The following is a 20,659-nucleotide window of genomic DNA, read 5'->3' on the forward strand; positions in this document are numbered from 1 at the left end:
TGGAGTTTTGCTCCATCGCCCAGGCTGGAGGGCAGTGCCGCGATCTCAGCTCACTGCAACCTCCACCTCCCAGGTTCAAGAGATTCCCCTGCCTCAGCCTCCGAGTAGCTGGGACTACAGGTGTGTGCCACCACACCCAGCTAATTTTTGTATTTTTAGTAGAGACGGTGTTTCAATATGTTGGCCAGGCTGGTCTTGAACTCCTGACCTCAGGTGATCTGCCCGCCTCGGCCTCTCAGAGTGCCAGGATTACAGGCATGAGCCACCGCACCCGGTCTGTTTGAAAGATTGTGTCATGCTTGCTGTAATGCTGGACAATGCCTTTCCTGCCAGGTGTTCCCTTAGGATGTATTAAGTATTAGGAGATGTAGACCCTTGTTAGTCCAGTGCACATACAAACAAGTCTGGGAGGTGTTTTATTGCAAAGTAAATCTATACTTGTTTGGAACATTCGTTGTGACCAATCAGTTGTGGGCTCTGCTTGGTAGAGGGTGGGGCCATTTGGTCTCAACTGATTTGAAGCATGATTTATCTGTACTAGAATGTGTATCATCCAAAAGACCTTGTCCAGGGCCGGGCGAGGTGGCTCACTCCTGTAATCCCAGCACTTTGGGAGGCTGAGGTGGGTGGATCACCTGAGGTCAGGAGTTCAAGACCAGCCTGGCCAACATGGTGAAACCCGTCTCTACTAACAATACAAAAAATTAGCCAGGCATGGTGGCGCGCGCCTGTAATCCCAGCTACTCAGGAGGCTGAGGCAGGAGAATTGCTTGAGTCCGGGAGGTGGAGGTTGCAATGAGCTGAGATTGTGCCACTGCACTCCAGCCTGGGTGACAGAGCAAGACTCCATCTTAAAAACAAAAACAAACACAAAAGACTTTGTCCATCGTTTCAAGGTATGTCTGTGTGAGTAGAATTGGGGAACAGTAAGTAACTGCTTTCTGGAAATACTAAGCACAGGGTAAATCCCTGGCATACACGTCAGATGAGAAGTTAGGAGATGCATTTTATACAACTTGACTCCTTAAAGAGTTCTTCATCTTCTCAATCTGTCATGATCCTACCTGTTTTTTTGGTGGCGGTGGTGTTGTTATTGTTGTTGTTTAGAGACGGAGTCTCACTCTGTTGCTCAGGCTGGAGTGCAGTGGCGTGATCTCCGCTCACTGCAACCTCCGCTGCCCAGGGTCAAGCAATTCTCCTGCCTCAGCCTCCTGAGTAGCTGGGATTACAGGCGCCCACCACCACACCCGGCTAATTTTTGTATTTTTAGTAGAGACGGGGTTTCACCATGTTGGTCAGGCTAGTCTCGAACTCCTGACCTCAGGTGATCCACCCGCCTTGGCCTCCCAAAGTGCTGGGATTACAGGCATGAGCCACCGCGCCCGGCCACATGGCCATTTTTAAATTTTGTATACGAAAGTTTTAAAAGACATACTAAAGTGAGATAGTAAAAGAACCACAATTTTTTCCTTCCTCACTTTCAAGGGTTATCAACTATTTGACACCCTTGTTGAATCAACCCCCTTTCTGTTAAAAAGTTATTGCTATCCTCTTTTAATTTTTAATTTGTTTATTTGTTTTGTTTTATTTTGTTTTTGAGACAGGGTTTTGCTCTATTACCCAGGCTACAGTGCAGTAGTGCCATCATAGCTCACTGCATCCTCAAATTCCTGAGCTCAAGCAATCCTCCTGCTTCAGCCTCCTGAGGACCACAGGCATGTGCCACCATGCTCAGCTAAGTTTTTTTTAAGAGATGGGGTCTCATTATGTTGCCCACACTGGTCTTGAACTCATAGCCTCAAGTGATCCTCCCATCTCAGCCTCCCAAAGTGTTGGAATTACAGGCTTGAGCCACTGCACCTGCCCTGCTATCTTCTTTTAAACCAAGCTTGGGCGGGGCACAGTGGCTCGTGCCTGTAATCCCAGCACTTTGGGAGGCCGAGACGGGTGGATCACTTGAGGTCAGGAGTTCAAGACCAACCTGGCCAACATGGTGAAACCCCATATCTACTAAAAATACAAAAAAAAAAAAAAATTAGCTGGGCGTGGTGGTGGGTGCCTGTAACCCCAGCTACTGTGGAGGCTGAGGCAGGAGAATCGCTTGAACCCAGGCAGCAGAGGATGCAGTGAGCTGAGATCGCACCACTGCACTCCAGCCTGGGCAACAAGAGCAAAACTCCATCTCAAAAAAAAAATTTTTTTATTAATAAAAAGAAAGAAACAGCGCCCTGAATTGGCCTCAACTTCGAAAAATCTGGAAAAAACATGGGACCTTTGGAGAAATGATTGTGAGTTTTCTTAGGCATAATAGTGGTATGGATATGTGAGAGAGTCTCTTGATTTTTTTTTTTTTTTAGACAGAGTCTCGCGACAGCCAGGCTGGAGCGCAATGGCACCATCTTGGCTCACTGCAACCTCTGACTCCCTGGTTCAAGTGGTTCTCCTGCCTCAGCCTCCTGAGTAGCTGGGATTACAGGCACGCACCACCACACCCTGCTAATTTTTGTATTATTGGTAGAGACAGGGTTTCACTATGTTGGCCAGGATGGTCTCAACCTCCTGACCTCGCGATCCACCTGCCTCGGCCTCCCAAAGTCCTGGGATTACAGGCGTGAGCCACCGCGCCCGGCCGAGAATCTCCTGCTTTTAAAGAAACACAGGCTGTGTGTTTAAGGGTGAAAACTCATTATGTCTGAAGCTCATATTCAAATGGCTCAAAAAACACACATGTACAGAGAAGGACAATCATGGCACAGGTTAGACTGTTGAATGTAGCTCATGGGGATGTGAATGTCTGTGTCCTAGTTTTTCAACCTTTTTGTATGTTTGGAATTTTACATAATAAAAGTTGGGAAAAAGTAGAAGAAGGGCTGATAATTTCGACTCCACCATTCCATAGGCAGAATGATAATAAAAATGTTCAATGACTGGTATGGAATATAATTATGCTAGAAATAATAAAATTGATATATGTTCTTTTACTCTTGAAATAAATTAAAATGTATAAAGAGGCTGGGCACGGTGGCTCACGCCTGTAATCCCAACACTTTGGGAGGCTGAGGCGGGAGGATCATTTGAGACCAGGAGTTCGAGACCAGCCGGGCCAACATGGTAAAACCCCATCTCTACTAAAAGTACAAAAATTAGCCGGGTGTGGTGGCACATGCCTGTAGTCCCAGCTAGCACAAAAATTAGCCAGATGTGGTGGCACATGCCTGTAGTCCCAGCTGCTCGGGAGGCTGAGGCATAAGAATTGCTTGAACCCGGGAGGTGGAGGTTGGAGTGAGCCGAGATCACGCCGCTGCACTCCAGCCTGGGTGACAGAGCGAGATTCAGTCTCAAAAAATAAAATAAAATGTATAAAGACATTTCAAATATGTATATACATCTTGAATGAAAGGGTATATAGTAGAGTATAAATTATTCACCATATGATTGTAATAATCTCCAAATCAGTTTTTGATGTTTACAGATTCTTAGCACGTTGTTTAGTTAACTGTCACTAGCTAAATGGCGCCCCAGTCTGGGCCACAATTTGACATACGAATTGCATCAAACTCTTTCAGTGGCTTTCTTGGTAAGCTTAAGTAGAGGATCATTTCTGTCATCAACAATCTTGTTCACAATGCTGGATTCCCTCTTAGCTTCTGCTAGCCCCAAAGCATCCACATTTAGAATTTCTCTAGCCTTAATCATACTTAGGTTTTAACATAGCCAGTATCTCTATCATCAACTGTATTGAAAACACTTTGTTAGAATGGCTGTTTCATTAATTTTTGTTTATTTAAAATCCACAGAGCTTTGCAAACATCAGCTGGCCAAATGTCAGGATTAAGTAAATTAAAAGACCTCAAAGCTAACTATATTTGTTTATGTTTATCATAAAACAGCAAATATGTTCTCATGTAGTTTGTTAGACAATTTAATAGTTTTTATGGGAATTGGCACTTTATTATTTCAAAAGGCTCTTATATTTTTTGTTTTTCTAATGCTTTCTCCTTTTCAAGCTTTATCAGTTTTATATATCCAATCACTTCTATTATTTTGTCAACTTTAATAATTTATTCCTCATAGACTTAAACTACTGACATCTCTGTTAGAATACCATTTATTACTGGGTGCCATGGCTCATGCCTGTAATCCCAGCACTTTGGGAGGCTGAGGCAGGCGAATCACTTGAGGTCAAGAGTTTGAGCCCAGCATGGTGAAACCCCATCTTTACCTAGCACCTTGCGAAGCTGAGGCACGTGGATCACCTGAGGTTGGGAGTTCGAGACTACCCTGACCAACATGGAGAAACCCCGTCTCTACTAAAAATACAAAATTACCTGGGCATGGTGATGCATGCCTGTAATCCCAGCTACTTAGGAGGCTGAGGCAGGAGAATCGCTTGAACCCGGGAGGCGGAGGTTGCGGTGAGCCAAGATCACGCCATTGCACTCCAGCCTGGGCAACAAGAGTGAAACTCTGTCTCAAAACAACAAACAAACAAAAAACAAACAAAAATTAGCCCGGCATGGTGGCAGATGCCTGTATTCCCAGCTACTCGGGAGGCTGGGACAGGAGAATTGCTTGAACCTGGGAGGCAGAGGTTGCAATGAGCTGAGATCACACCACTGCACTCCAGCCTGGGCAACAGATGAAGACTCCATCTCAAAATAAATAAATAAATAAAAGACTATCATTTACCAAAGCCACTTCTCTTTAAGTGTTTCCATTGGCCAGACATTTAACTACTTCTCTTTTATAAATTCCATTAAAGGGAATATTGAAGACTCAATTTCCAAGCTACTTTTGTAGCTCTAGCACCTCAGATTGCCCACTGAGGTCTAAATATTCTAATTTTTAATTTTTAGGTTCTCAGCTCTTTTAATATTTAATTTTCTCTCTTTATTTGATAGAGTTGTAAATATAATTTTTTATAAAAAGATATAAGGTGATTTAACTGACATATCTTTTATTACAGTATTGACAAATAATTGAATATATTCCACTTAGTATCATATGAAAACATCCAAGGCTGGGTGCGGTGGCTCACCCCTATAATCCCAGAACTTTGGGAGGCTGAGGCGGGCGGATCACCTGAGGTCATGAGTTAGAGACCAGCCTGGCCAACATGGTGAAACCCTATCTCTACTAAAAATACAAAAATTAGCCAGGCGTGGTGGCAGGTGCCTGTAATCCCAGCTACTCCGGAGACTGAGGCAGGAGAATCACTTGAACCCGGGAGGTTGCAGTGAGCCGAGATTACCCCATTGCACTCCAGCCTGGGGGACAAGAGCGAGACTTTGTCTCAAGAAAAAAAAAAAAAGAAAAGAAAACATCCAGAAAATTTTCTAAACTCTAGCCAAAACTTTAGACTTTCTTTGTAACATTACACTGACACTATCTACATGAAATCAATAATGTTTACTTGTAAATTCTTCTCAATGGAATCATTTCTTTTGAATAGTCAACAATAAAGCTCAGTATGTTATTTCTTTTTTTTTGAGACGGAGTCTTGCTCTGTCGCCCAGGCTGGAGTGCAGTGGCACGATCTCGGTTCACTGCAAGCTCCGCCTCCCGGGCTCACTCCATTCTCCTGCCTCAGCCTCCCGAGTAGCTGGGACTACAGGCACCCGCCACCACGCCCAGCTAATTTTTTGTATTTTTAGTAGAGACGGGGTTTCACCGTTTTAACCAGGATGGTCTTGAGCCCCTGACCTCGTGATCCGCCCGCCTCGACATCCCAAAGTGCTGGGATTACAGGCGTGAGCCACTGTGCCCGGCCTCAGTATGTTATTTCAAGTATTGTTCATAGGACAACAGAAAGCATTATATATCTTTAAAATCTTAAATTTTGTGGCTCATGCCTGTAAATTAGCCGAGCGTGGTGGCGGGCGCCTGTAGTACCAGCTACTCCGGAGGCTGAGGTAGGAGAATGGCGTGAACCCAGAGGCAGAGCTTGCAGTAAACCGAGATCATGCCACTGCACTCCAGCCTGGGTGACAGAGCGAGACTCTGTCTCAAAAAAAAAAAAAAAAATCTTAAATTTTGGCTAGGTATGTTGGTTAATGCCTGTTATCCCAGGCCGGCCTGACTAATTAAAAAAAAAAAAATTTAGGCTGGGCGCGGTGGCTCACGCCTGTAATCCCAGCACTCTGGGAGGCTGAGGCAGGTGGATCACAAGGTCAGGAGATCAAGACCATCCTGGCTAACATGGTGAAACCCCATCTCTACTAAAAATACAAAAATTTAGCCGGGCATGGTGGCGGGTGCCTGTAGTCCCAGCTACTTGGGAGGCTGAGGCAGGAGAATGCAGTGAAGCTGGGAGGCGGAGCTTGCTGTGAGCCGAGATCTCACCACTGCACTCCAGCCTGGGTGACAGAGCAAGACTCCATCTCAAAAGAAAAATTTTTAAAAATTTTTTGTAGAAACGAGGTCTCACTATGTTGCCCAGGCTGGTCTCTAGCTCCTGGGCTCAAGCAATCTGCCCACCTCAGCCTCCCAAAGTGCTGGGATTACGGGTGTGAGCCACTGCATTCAGCCCATGCCACGGTTTTCCTCCAGTTTCACAACTGCATGGTATTGACTGAGGGGTTCCAAGCTCCTGGGTGCATGGACATGTTCGTGTGCATTGATGACCTGGGCGACTCTGTGGCCCTGCCTGGCCGTGAGCAGCATGGACGCATGGCCGCCATCCTCATCCTCATTCTCCAGTTGACATTTCTAAAAATGACCTCCGGTGATGAAGTCCATGGGACCAGCAGCATTTTGAAAGTAAGGATGAGTTTCTTGGACAGTAGCCACTCATGAGGGTGACTAACTGTCTTGGTTTGCCAGGATCCTCCTGGTTTTAGCATTGACATCTCCAGGTCCTGGAAACTCCTCTAGATGGTTGGTCACCTGACCTCTGTGTAAACTGAATCCAAGGATCCAAATCAAACGGTATTAAGGGAATGGTGGTTTTGTAGGACGCCGTCCACCCTGCTATAATAGCTTGTTTTTCCCCCGGGAGATATTGGCAAAGCCTTGTAGCATCCTGGGCCATCCAGGCCAGTACAACTCTATGTTCAATGTAATCACTTACAGGCTTTACAGACGAGAAGAACTGAACACTCCTGGATGAACAGCGACTGTGGCTTAAAGAAGAACCACAGGCCGGGCGCGGTGGCTCACGCCTGTAATCCCAGCACTTTGGGAGGCCGAGGCGGGCGGATCACGAGGTCAGGAGATCGAGACCATCCAGGCTAACACAGTGAAACCCCGTCTCTACTAAAAATACAAAAAATTAGCCGGGCGTGGTAGCGGGCGCCTGTAGTCCCAGCTACTCGGGAGGCTGAGGCAGGAGAATGGCGTGAACCCGGGAGGCGGAGCTTGCAGTGAGCCGAGATCGCGCCACTGCACTCCAGCCTGGGCGACAGAGCGAGACTCCGTCTCAAAAAAAAAAAAAAAAAAGAAGAACCACAGGGGAGAAATCCGCTGGGAGGGTGTGGCAGGAGGCGAGGAAACCAGAGCTGGCCTCCTCAAAATGCCTTAAGCCAGTGTGTCCTCCTAGTAATGGGGGCCATCCCTCCTGCCACGGGGTGTTCTGTAAGAGCAGACTTCCCATCCTCTTTCCTTTCAGAGCTGAGGGACTATCTCTGCTCCCCACCACTTCCCCAGGCCATCAGCTTTGGTCCAGCTGGAAGGATTGATTCCCTGTCCATTCAGCCCCGGCTTCTCTCCTGAGCCCCCTTTCCCCAAGCACACCTCTGTCCCGGGGAAACACCAAGATTCTCTGTACACACTCATTCGCTGTCCAGTGGTGATGGAGACCCGCATTCTGGTGTGGTGACCTCAGGAGATTCCTGGCCCCCCATCCCAGGCCTGGGAAGTAGCTTACGACAGTGGGCTTTGGAGTCAGACTCACCTGGGGCTTGAATTTCAGCCCTGCCGTTTCCATAACTGTGTGCCCTGGGCAAGTTACTCAACCTTTCTGAGCCTCATCTGTAGGTACAGTAACTATGGATGGATGGTAATACTTTTTTCGTAGGATATTGAAGGATTATGTGAGTTAGAGTGTAGAAGCTTTAAAACAAGCCTGGAAGACAGTAAACTCGGATAAGTGGTGGCTACTGTTGTCTTGAACTAAGTCTTCCTCCGAGAGGCGTTGTTTTATAGACCAGAGGCCAACTGGTGGTGTCAGCTGAGGACTGCTGTGCTCAGACCTTCTTTTCAGGTGGGGCCCCACGAAGGAGGCTGGGGATCATGGTGGGAAACACGGGGGGATCAGGCCACCTCTTCCTCATTTTATCTGTTGATTAGATTGGGCTTTGGGCAAACTGTGCTCAGAAAAATTTTATTTTATTTTTTTGCGACGGAGTTTCGCTCTTTCACCCAGGCTGGAGTGAAGTGGCCTGATCTTGGCTCACTGCAACCTCTGCCCCCTGGGTTCAAGTGATTCTCCTGCCTCAGCCTCCTGAGTAGCTGGGACTACAGGCACCTGCCACCACACCCAGCTGATTTTTGCGTTTTTGGTAGAGACGGGGTTTCACCATGTTGGCCAGACTGGTCTCGAACTCCTGACCTCAGGTGATGCACCCGCCTCGGCCTCCCAAACTGCTAGGACTACAGGCATGAGGCACTGCGCCCAGCCCGGAAAAATTTTAAAAGGTCATATAACCACATGGCCGGGTGTGGTGGCTCACGCCTGTAATCCCAGCACTTTGGGAGGCCGAGGCGGGCAGAACACTTGTGGTCAGGAGTTTGAGACTAACCTGGCCAACATGGTGAAACCCCATCTCTACCAAAAATATAAAAAATTAGCTGGGCATGGTGGCAAGTGCCTGTAATCCCAGCTACTCAGGAGGCTGAGGCAGGAGAATCACTTGAATCTGGGAGGCGGAGGTTGCAGTAAGCAGAGATCACACCACAGCACTCCAGCCTGGGTGACAAAGGGAGATTCTGTCTCAAAAAAAAAAAAAAGGAACTGCACTATTTAGTACAGGAGCCAGCAGTCAGTCACACGTTGCTACTGAGCACTTGAAACGCAGCTAGCAAGGCGAAAGAATTGAGATTTTTTTGAGGCAGCATCTTGCTGTCACTCAGGTTGGAGTATAGTAGTGCAATCATGGCTCCCTGCAGCCTTGACCTCCTGGGTTCAAATGATCCTCCCACCTTAGCCTCCTATGCAGCTGGAACTACAGGCATGTGCCACCATGACTGGCTAATTAAAAAAAATTTTTTTTGGCTGGGTGTGGTGGCTCACGCCTGTAATCCCAGCACTTTGGGAGGCCGAGGTGGGTGGATCACCTGAGGTCAGGAGTTCGAGACCAGCCTGGCCAACATGGTGAAACCTCGTCTCTACTAAAACTACAAAAGTTAGCCGGGCATGCTGGTGGGCACCTGTAATCCCAGCTACTCGGGAGGCTGAGTCAGGGAGAATTGCTTGAACCCAGGAGGTGGAGGTTGCACTGAGCTGAGATGGTGCCACTGCACTTCAGCCTGGGGGAGAGACCCTGTTTTGTAAAAACGGGGGTCTTGGCCGGGCGCGGTGGCTCACGCCTGTAATCCCAGCACTTTGGGAGGCCGAGGCGGGCGGATCACGAGGTCAGGAGATCGAGACCATCCTGGCTAACACGGTGAAACCCCGTCTCTACTAAAAATACAAAAAATTAGCCGGGCGTGGTAGCGGGCGCCTGTAGTCCCAGCTACTCGGGAGGCTGAGGCAGGAGAATGGCGTGAACCCGGGAGGCGGAGCTTGCAGTGAGCCGAGATCGCGCCACTGCACTCCAGCCTGGGCGACAGAGCGAGACTCCGTCTCAAAAAAACAAAAAAAAAACAAAAAAAAACAAAAAAAAACGGGGGTCTTGGGGCCAGGCGCAGTGGCTCACGCCTGTTATCCCAGCACTTTGGGAGGCCGAGGCGGGCGGATCACGAGATCAGGAGTTCGAGACCAGCCTGACCAACATGGTGAAACCCTGTCTCTACTAAAAATAGAAAAATTAGCAGGGTGTGGTGGCGTGCGCCTGCAATCCCAACTACTCGGGAGGAGGATGGCTTGAACCTGGGAGGCAGAGATTGTGGTGAGCCGAGATCGAGCCATTGCACTCCAACCTGGGTGACAGAGCAAGACTCCGTCTCGAAAACAAACAAACAAAGAAAAAAACGAGGTCTCATTTTGTTGCCCAGGTTGCCCTTGAACTCCTGGCCTCAAGTGATCCACCCCCCCTTCCGATCCACCGCCACCTCTCAAAGTTCTGGCATTACAGGTGTGAGTCACTGCACCTGGCCCAAGTTTTAAATTTCATTCAATTTTAATTCATTTAAATCTAGATTTAAGAAGCTGCATGCCATATGGCTAATGGTTACCAAATTGGATGACATAGGATGCTGACCCCTCATTTCACAAAGAGGGAACAACTGAGGCAAGAGTAGCATGGTGATGGGCCCAAGGTCACAAAGCCACTGAAAGACCCAGAGCCCAGGCCTCCTGCCTCCTCTTACAGCTGTGTCTGCTCCAGACCATGACGGGCTTGGAGAATGTCAGCACAGGAAAGGATAGCAGAGATCCTCTCCGGCAACATTTGTCCCAGATTGAAATAAACAAAGGACAGGCTGGAGCATTTGCTCTGGGCCCCACGGGGCTTGGCATCCTGCTCAGGAAGCGTGGCCGTCCTCAGCCCAGCCTGGGACACTCTTCACAGTGTCCTGGCACCTTGGATGCAGGCAGGCCAGAGCGGGAAGCATAAGGGGAGCTCGCCTGGGGCAGCTGTAATCTCGGTGACCCTTGTCCTGACAAGCACACTCCTCCCCCTGCTCAGGCCGTGACAGGGAAGGCTGCATCAAGCAGAAGCCAACCTCATTTCTGCAGCTCATCCACACCTTCCACTTGCTCAGTCCTCGGCCTGCCTGCTCAGAGGTACCCAGGTGGAGGATCAAATTAATCCCCTTCTTCATCCGGAGGCTGGCATTCAAATCTCCACCCACCCAGGGAGAGTGGGCACAGAGTTATGGGCGAGGCTGAGTGACATCCAAGCCCTCAGGAGAAAGAGGATGGCGAGCGAGAGCCCTGGCACCTTGCTCTAGCCATCTGCTGCCGACCCGGCCTGAGTGCACTGTGCCTGAGCAGACGCTGGGAGAGGGTGCTCCAGGCACCTGGAGAGCAGGTGGGACTCATGTGCAGCCCCGTTTTGCTAGCATCTTCTCTCCCTCCTTCACCCTTTCTCTCTGTTCTCCAACCCTCCCTCTCTCCCCACCCCTTCACTCCCCTTCTCTTTTGTTCGAGTAAATTTTTATCAAGGTGTAACATATATACAAAAAAGGACACAAATCATAAATGTATAGCTTGTCAGATTTTCACAAAGTGAACATACCTATGTAACTGGCACGAACATTAAGAAACAAAACATTGGCCGGGCTTGGTGGTTCATTCCTGTAAGCCCAACACTTTGGGAGGCTGAGGCAGGTGGATCACCTGAGGTCAGGAGTTGGAGACCAGCCTGACCAACATGGCGAAACCCCATCTCTACTAAAAATACAAAAATTAGTATTTTTGTATTTGGGTGTGGTGGTGCGTGCCTGTAATCCCAGCTGCTTGGGAGGCTGAGGCATGAGAATTGCTGGAACCCGGAGATGGAGGTTGCAGTGAGTCGAGATCACGCCCTTGCACTCCAGCCTGGGAGACAGAGCGCCACTCCAACTCTCGAAAAAAATTAAAAAAAAAAAAAATACAGGCCAGGCATGGTGGCTCACGCCAGTAATCTCAGCACTTTGGGAGGCTGAGGCAGGCAGATCACCTGAGGTCAGGAGATCAAGACCATCCTGACCAACATGGTGAAACCCCATCTCTACTAAAATACAAAAAAAAAAAAAAAATTAGCCGGGTGTGGTGGTGCATGCCTGTAGTCCCAGCTACTTGGGAGGCTGAGGCAGGGGAATTGCTTGAACCTGGGAGGCAGAGGTTGGAGTGAGGCCAGATCACACCACTGCACTCCAGCCTGGCGACAGAGCAGCCGGGCGGGGTGGAAAGCGCCTGTAATCCTAGCTACTCTGGAGGTTGAGGTAGGAGAATTGCTTGAACCCGGGGTGCAGAGGTTGCAGTGAGCCAAGATGGCACCACTGCACTCCAACCTGGGCAACAGAATGAGGCTCTGTCTCAAACCAAAACAAAATAAAACAACATGCCTGTGCCTCACAATTTCCCTTCATGTCCCCTCTTGGTTGTTACCCTCACTCTGTTAACCTCTATCAACATAAATTGATTTTGTCTGGGCTGGGCACGGTGGCTCATGCCTGTAATCCCAGCACTTTGGGAGGCCAAGGTAGGCAGATCACCTGAGGTCGGGAGTTGGAGACCAGCTTGACCAACATGGAGAAACCATGTCTCTACTAAAAATGCAAAATTAGCTGGGCGTTGTGGCACATGCCTGTAATCCCAGCTACTCAGGAGGCTGAGGCAGAAGAATCGCTTGAACCCAGGAGGCGGAGGTTGTGGTTAGCTGAGATTGCGCCATTGCACTCCAGCCTGGGCAATAAGAGCGAAACTCTGTCTCAAAAAAAAAAGATTTTGTTTGGTTATAGACTTTCCTACTTCTTTCACCCAACATGATGCTCGTATGATTCATTCAGGTTGTTGAGTACCCAATGGTCAACTGTTGATGGACATTTGAGACTTTTGAAAGGTGGGTGCAAATAATGCAGGTGTGAACATTCCCATCGTGTGTTTTGGTAAATGTATGTCAGATGTCTGCATATATTTGGGGTATATAGATAGTTAAGAGTGAATTGCTGGTCAGAAAGGCTGCAAATGTTCAGCTTTAGTAGAAGCCAACAGTTTCCCAAAGTTGTCCCACCAAGTCACACTCCCACAGCAAAGTATGGGCATTCCAGGAACCCCATCTTCAACCACACTTGGTATTGCCAGTTTGAAACATTTTAGCCATTCTGCTTAGCCTGCAGATCACTGTGATTTGCAGTTGCATTGCTCCAGAGACTGATGAGCTTATTTGGTCCTGCACCTGTTTTTTTGTCATGTTGTCTGCCTTTTTCTTATTGATTTGCAGACTTCATATATATTCCAGATATGAGGTTTAAGATATATACGCATGTGAATGTATATATATGTATGTGTTGGTATACATACATATGTATATATACCAACTATCTTCTTTCTCCCATTTAATAGCTTGTCTTTTTACTCTTTTTTTTTTTTTTTTGAAACAGAGGGTCTTGCTCTGTCACCCAGGCTGGAGTGCAGTGGTGCAATCATAGCTTACTGCAGCCTCCACCTCCCAGGCTCAAGTGATTCTCTCGTGCAGCTGGGACCGCAGGTTCACACCACCACTCCCGGCTAATTTTTTTAAATTTTCAATAGAGGCAAGGTTGTGCTATGTTGCCCAGGCTGTTCTCGAATTCCTGGACTCAAGCAGTCTTTCTACCTCAGCCTCCTGAAGTGTTGAAATTACATGTGTGAGCCACCTCTCCAGGCCATTTTACTCTCTTAAAGATGATTTTTGCTGAACAGAAATTCACAATTACAATCTAATATAATTTACGAATTGTTTTCCTTTATGGCTCTTTTTGTATCTTGTTTAATAAATCTTTACCTATCCAAGGCCATGAAACTTTGAATTTGTTTTTTTTTTTTAAGAAGATTTATTGTTTTAATTTTTCACATTTTTATTTTTGTATATGGTATGAAGGAATGGTCAAATTTTTTATATGTTTTGTAATCTAAAGGCCAACATTTGCTTTTTCCCTGTGAATATTCAGACAGTCTGGGCAACATGGGGAAACCCCATCCCTACAAATACAAAAAAAATTAGGCAGGCATGGTGGCATGCACCTGTAGTCCCAGCTACTTGGGAGGTGGAGGCGGGAGGAATGCTTGAGCCCAGGAGGACGAGGCTGCAGTGTGCTCTGATTGTGCCTATGAATAGCCACTGCACTCCAGCCTAGGTGACAGAGTGAGACCCTCTCTCAAAAAAAGAGAATGTCTGGATGATTCAGCACCAGTTGCTAAAAATTACCACTTCCCACTGCCCTGAATTATTACATTTGTCAGAAATCAAATCAAACACAGATCTGTTTCTGAGCTTTGTTTTTTTTTTTTTTTTGAGACAGAGTCTTCCTCTATCCCCCAGGCTGGAGTGCAGTGGCCCGATGTCGGTTCACCGCAACCCCCACCTCCTGGGTTCAAGCTATTCTCATGCCTCAGCCTCTTGAGTAGCTGGGATTACAGGCGCCCGCCATCACGCCCAGCTAATGTTTGTACTTTTAGTAGAGACGGGGTTTCGCCATGTTGGCCAGGCTGGTCTCAAACTGCTGACCTCAGGGGATCTACCTGCCTCAGCCTCCCAAAGTGCTAGGATTACAGGTGTGAGCCACCGCACCTAGCCGAGGCCTATTTATCTTAATGTAGGCTAGCAATAACTGTTAATGTCTAGTAGTATGAATCCTGGAGCTTTGCTCTTGGTCACTCTTGGCTGTTTGCATTTCTATATATGTGTCAGAATTAGCTTGTCAACTTCTGCATGCCCCCAAATAATCTTGCTGAGATTTTTTAAATATTGCATTGGATCTATAGACTAGTTGGGAAGAATTGACATCTTTACAACATTGAGTCTTCTAATCCATGAACTAGCTGTCCATGTGTGTGTGTGCCTGTGTGTGTTTTGAGATGAAGTCTCGCTCTTGTTCCCCACGCTGGAATGCAGTGGTGCGATCTCAGCTCACTGCAACCTCCGCCTCCCGGGTTCAAGCGATTCTCCTGCCTCAGCCTCCAAAGTAGCTGGAATTACAGGCGCCTGCCACCATGCCCAGTTAATTTTGTATTTTTAGTAGAGATGCCGTTGCACTCCAGCCTGGGCAACAAGAGTGAAACTCCGTCTCAAAAAACAAACAAACAAACAAAAAGAAGTATTAGTCTCAAACTTGATCTCAGAGAGAAAGCTTTCAATATTTCACATTCAGTAAGGTGATTCCTGACCAGGTACGGTGGCTCACACCTGTAATCCCAGCACTTTGGGAGGCCGAGGCAGGTGGATTGCTTGAGCTCAGGAGTTCGAGACCAGCCTGGGCAATGTGGTGAAACCCCATCTCTACAAAATACACACACACAAAAATTAGCCAGGCATGGTGGTGCATGCCTGAAATCCCAGTTTACTCAGGAGGCTGAGGCATGAGAATCGCTTGAACCTTGGAGGCGGATGTTGCAGTGAGCCAAGATCCTGCCACTACCCTCCAGCTTGGGCAACAGAACAAGACTCTGTCTCAAATAAGTAAATACATACATACATACATACATACATACATACATACAAAGATATTTCTTTAGATTTCTTGTTTGGCAGATATTCTATCAGACTGAGGATGTTTCCTTAACTTTCTATAATCTTTTATTCCTTTTGTTTTTCTTTCTCTCTTCCTTTTTCTATTTTTTTTTAAGGTAGGGTCTCACTCTGTCGCTCAGGCTGGAGTGCAGTGGTGCGATCGCTGCAGCCTCCATCTCCCAGGCTCAAGCCATCTTCCCATCTCAGTCTCCTGAGTAGCTGGGACCACAGGCATGTGACACCATGCCCGGTCACAAAATTTTTTGTATTTGTACACAAAAATTTTTGTATTTTGTGTAGAGATGGGTGTTGCCATGTTGCCCAGGCTTGTCTCTATCTCCTGGGCTTAAGCCATTTATGCACTTCAGCCTCCCAAAGTTCTGGGATTACAGGCGTGAGCCACTGCACCCAGCCTTATTCCTTGTTTTCTGGTAAGTTTCTTTTTATTACTACAAATGAATATGAAATGTTATCGAACACATATAATGTTTCCCCCTTTTTGAGTTAAATGTGGTAAATTATATTGATTTTTAAATGTTAAAATAATCTTTCATTTATAGAATAAACTAAGTTTCTTGTTAGAGGTATTCACCTTTTCATATTTCACTGGATTTCATTTGCTAATATTTTGCTAAGGGACTTTACATCCATGTTCATGAAAGATTCACCTGTAATTTTCCTTTTTTATAACATCCTTATCAGATTTTAAAATCAAGGTTATATTGGCTTTGTAAAATCAGCTGGCCAGTGTTCCATCTATTACCATTCTCTGGAAGAGTTTGTTTAACATTGGGGTTATTTTTTCTTAAACTCTTTGAAATAATTATCTGGTAAAGCCATATGTAACTGGTGTGTGTGTGTGTGTGTGTGTGTGTGTGTGTGTGTGTGTGTAAGAGAGACCTGATCATGGCTCACTGCAACCTCAAACTTCTAGGATCAAGCAATCCTCCTGCCTTAGCCTCATGAGTAGCTAGGACTATAGGGGCTCACCACCACATCTGGCTAAGTTGTTTTCCTTTCTTTTCTTTCTTTCTTTTTTTTTTTTTTTTTTGGTAGAGATGGGGTCTAGCTATGTTGCCCAGGCTGGTCTCCAACTCTTGGGCCTAAGTGATTCTCCTCCCAAAGTGCTAGGATTACAGGTGTGAACAAGCTTGCCCAGCCCTCAACTGCACATTTTTCGAGACAGGTTTTCATGCTGTTGCCCAGGCTGGAGTGCAGTGGGGTGATCATGGCTCACTGCAGCCTCAACCTCCTGGGCTCAAGCGAGCCTCCCACCTCAGCCTCCCCAATAGCTGGCACTACAGGCTCGTGCCATCCGGCCTGGGTAATCTTTTTTCATTTGGTACAGACGTCTCCCTATGTTGCCCAGGCTGGCTGGAACTCCTAAGCTCAAGTGATCCTTCCCACTCAGTCCCCCAAGGTGCTGGGATTACAGGCATGAGCCGCCACCCCCAACCACATTTCTTATTTCATTAATTTCTGCTTATATCTTTATTATTTGCTTTCTTCTATTTTACTTGAATTTTACTTACTGTTAACCTTTTCCTAGTTTCTTGTAATGGATAAAGCCTTTCTTGTTTTCTAACATATGTCTTTAATACTATAAATGTCTTTCTAAGTACAGCTTTATCTGAACACCGCAAATTTTGTATTTGCTCAAATATTAACTCTTTCTGGCACTTTCTATTTTTTGTGTAGATTTGCATTTCCATCATGTATCATTTTCTTTCTGCCTGAAAAATTGCTTTTAACATTTCTTGCAGATCAGGTCTGCTAGTGATCAATTCCCTTGGCTTTCTTTCTTTTCTTTTAGAGATGAGGTCTCACTATGTTGCCCAGGTTGACTCATGTTCCTGGGCTCAAGTGATCCTCCTGCCTCAGCCTCCTGAGTAGCTGTGATTACAGGTACATGCCACCTTGCCTGGCTTTTTTTTTTCCTTTGAGAAGGGCCTTTATGTTGCCTTCATTTAAAAAAATTTTTAAATTTTTTTTGTTCTTTCTTTCTTTCTTTTTTTGAGATGGAGTTTCGCTCTCGTTGCCCAGGCTGGAATGCAATGACGTGATCTCAGCTCACTGCAACCTCCGCCTCCTGAGTTCAAGCTATTCTCCTGCCTCAGCTGCAGCTACAGGTTCACCACCACACCTGGCTAATTTTTGTATTTTTAGTAGAGACAGTGTTTCACCATGTTGGCCAGGCTGGTCTCGAACTCCTGACCTCAGGTGATCTGCCTGCCTCAGCCTCCCAAAGTGCTGGGATTACAGGCATGAGCCACCATGCCCGGCCTAAAAAAAGATATTAAAAAAAAAAAGTCATTTCCACTGTACATAGAAATGTAGTTTGATGACTTTTTTGTTTCAATACTTTGGAGATATTTTTCCATTATCTCCTGGCCTAGAAAGTTTCTGATGAAAGTCTACCACCGTTCTTATCTTTGTTCCTCTGTTCCTAATGTACTTTTTAAATAAAAAAGCTCTGGTTGTTTCCTTTTATTATTATTATTATTTTTTTTTTATGGAGATGGAGTCTTGCTCTGTCGCCCTGGCTGGAGTGCAGTGGCACCATCTCAGCTCACTACCACCTCCGCCTCCCGGGTTCAAGCAATTCTCCTACCTCAGCCTCCCGAGTAGCTGGGATTACAGGCACACGTTGCCACACCCGGCTAATTATTTTGTATCTTTTTTTAGTAGAGACGGGGTTTCACCATGTTCCCCAGGCTGGTCTCGAACTCCTAAGCTCAGGCAATCTGCCCGCCTCAACCTCCCAGTGTGCTAGGATTACAGGTGTGAGCCACCGTGCCTGGCCAACTCTGGCTGTTTCTAGGATCTCCTTTCTTACCACTGGTTTCCATCAAGTGGATTATAATGTGCTTTGGTGTCGTTTTCCCTGTGTCTATCTTGCTTGAAGCTTGTAGAGATTTTCTGGATTTGTGGGTTAGTAATTTTTCATCAAATCTGGAAAATGTTCCATCATTATTTCTTCAAATAGTTTTTTTGCCCTCTCCCCTCCCTTCCTGAGGCTCCAGTTAAACAAACGTTAAGCTATAGAATTTTATCCCACAAGACACGAGGTTCTGTTCTCTTTCTTTCAGTCTTTTTTTCTTTGTGTGTTTCAATTCAGATAGTTTTTGTAGTAGCTACATCTTCAGCTTTACTGATCTTTTCCTGTGTCATATTTTATTTGCTTTTAAACCTATTCAGTAACATTTTATTTCATCTCTAGATGAAACATTGTAATTTTCATCTCTAGAACTTCCATGAGGGTTTCTTTCAGATTTTCGATTTCTGTCTCCATTGGGCCCCTCTTTTCTTTAAATACTTTAGCATATTGAACACATTTCTTTCTTTCTTTTTTTTTTTTTGTGATGGAGCCTTGCTCTGTCACCCAGGCTGGAGTACAGTGGCGTGATCTCGGCTCACTGCAACTTCCACCTCCCGGGTTCATGCCATTCTCCTGCCTCAGCCTTCTGAGTAGCTGGGACTACAGGCACCCACCACCACACCCGGCTAATTTTTTGTATTTTTAGTAGAGATGCGGTTTCACCATGTTAGCCAGGATGGTCTTGATCTCCTGACCTCATGATCCACCCTCCTCGGCCTCCCAAAGTGCTGGGATTACAGGCGTGAGCCACGGCGCCCGGCTGAACACATTTCTAATAGCTGTTTATCCTTGCATACTAATTTAATAATCTGTCCTTTTAGGTCTTTTTCTCTTCCTCTCTTTTTTTTTTTTTTTGAGACAGGGCAGTTTCTCACTCTGCCATCCAGGCTGGAGTGCAGTGGTGCAATCTCGGCTCACTGCAGCCTTGAACCTCCCTGCAATCCTCCCGCCTCAGCCTCCCAAGTAGTTGGGACTATAGGCATGTACCAGCACCCCCAGCTAATTTTTATATATTTTTTGTAGAGATGGGGTTTCGCTATGTTTCCCAGATTGGTCTTGAACTCCTGAGCTCAAGAGATCTGCCCACGTCGGCCTCCCAAACTGCTGGGATTACAGACATGAGCCACCGTGCCTGACTGGGTCTATTTCTAACGGCTGATTTTTCTCCTAGTTATGGGCCACATATTTCTACTTCTGTGCATGTCTGGTAGTTTCTAACTAGGTACTGGACATTGCACATTTTGTGTTTTTGAGTATTGTATTTGGTTGTATTCCTTTAAAGAATGCTGAGCTGTGTTATGGTAGACAGGTTATGGATGGATCAGTTGAGGGCTGTTAAGCTTTTTCTGGGCATGGTGTCTAACATTTTTAAAGAGAGAGAAATTGAGGCCAGGCGCAGTGGCTCACACCTGTAATCCCAGCACTTTGGGAGGCCGAGGCAGGCAGATCATGAGGTCAGGAGATCAAGACCATCCTGGCTAACATAGTGAAACCCTGTCTCTACTAAAAATACAAAAAAAAAAAAAATTAGCTGGGCGTGGAGGTGGGTGCCTGTAGTCCCAGCTACTCGGGAGGCTGAGGCAGGAGAATGGTGTGAATCTGGGAGGCGGAGCTTGCAGTGAGCCGAGATCGTGCCACTGCACTCCAGCCTGGGCGACAGAGTGAGACTCCGTCTCATAAAAAAAAAAAAAAAGTTATTTGTATTCACATTAGCAGGTTTATTGTCATTTTAGAATGAACTGATGAAAATTTAAAATTTCCTCAATTTTCTGTCCAGGCGTGGTGGCTCATGCCTGTAAAACCCAGCACTTTGGGAGGCAGCGTGGGAAGAGTGCTTGAGTCAATTAGTTTGAGACCAGCCTGGGCAATATGGCAAGATCCCATCTCTACTTTTTTATAAAATAAAATAAAATAAAATAAAAATGTCCTTAATTTTCATTTTCAATAGGAGTCATTGATAAATATAATCCACATAACAAAAGCCCTAAATTTTGAGTCCTCAAAAATTTTAAGAGTCTAAAGAGGTCCTAGGACCAAAAAATTTGAGAGCTGCTATTTGAGAACAATAAAAATAAAAACTTAAATTAATATAATCTGCCAGCAACTGTGAAAAAGTTTTCCCACAGTAGAACACAAAACTTCCCTAGTCATTCATCGAACTAACAGTCTTTCATATTCTTTTCCTAGTTTTTGGGGAGTAGCTTTGAAGAATATGTATTCAGATTTTTAAATTTTCTGTGAGCTTCTAAATTTCTCTCACAAATAACATTTTTTAAATGAAAAGTACATTTTCTTTCCTTTTTTGAGACAGAGTCTCACTCCATTGCCCAGGCTGGAGTGCTGGGCATGATCTCTGCTCACTGCAACCTCCACCTCCCGGGTTCAAGCGATTCTTGTTCCTCAGCCTCCTGAGTAGCAGGGATTACAGGTGCCCACTGTCACATCCGCTAATTTTTGTATTTCTAGTAGAAACGGGGTTTCGCCATGT

This window comes from Pan troglodytes, chromosome 8 (genome assembly GCF_028858775.2).
Source record: "Pan troglodytes isolate AG18354 chromosome 8, NHGRI_mPanTro3-v2.0_pri, whole genome shotgun sequence".
NCBI lineage: Eukaryota > Metazoa > Chordata > Mammalia > Primates > Hominidae > Pan > Pan troglodytes.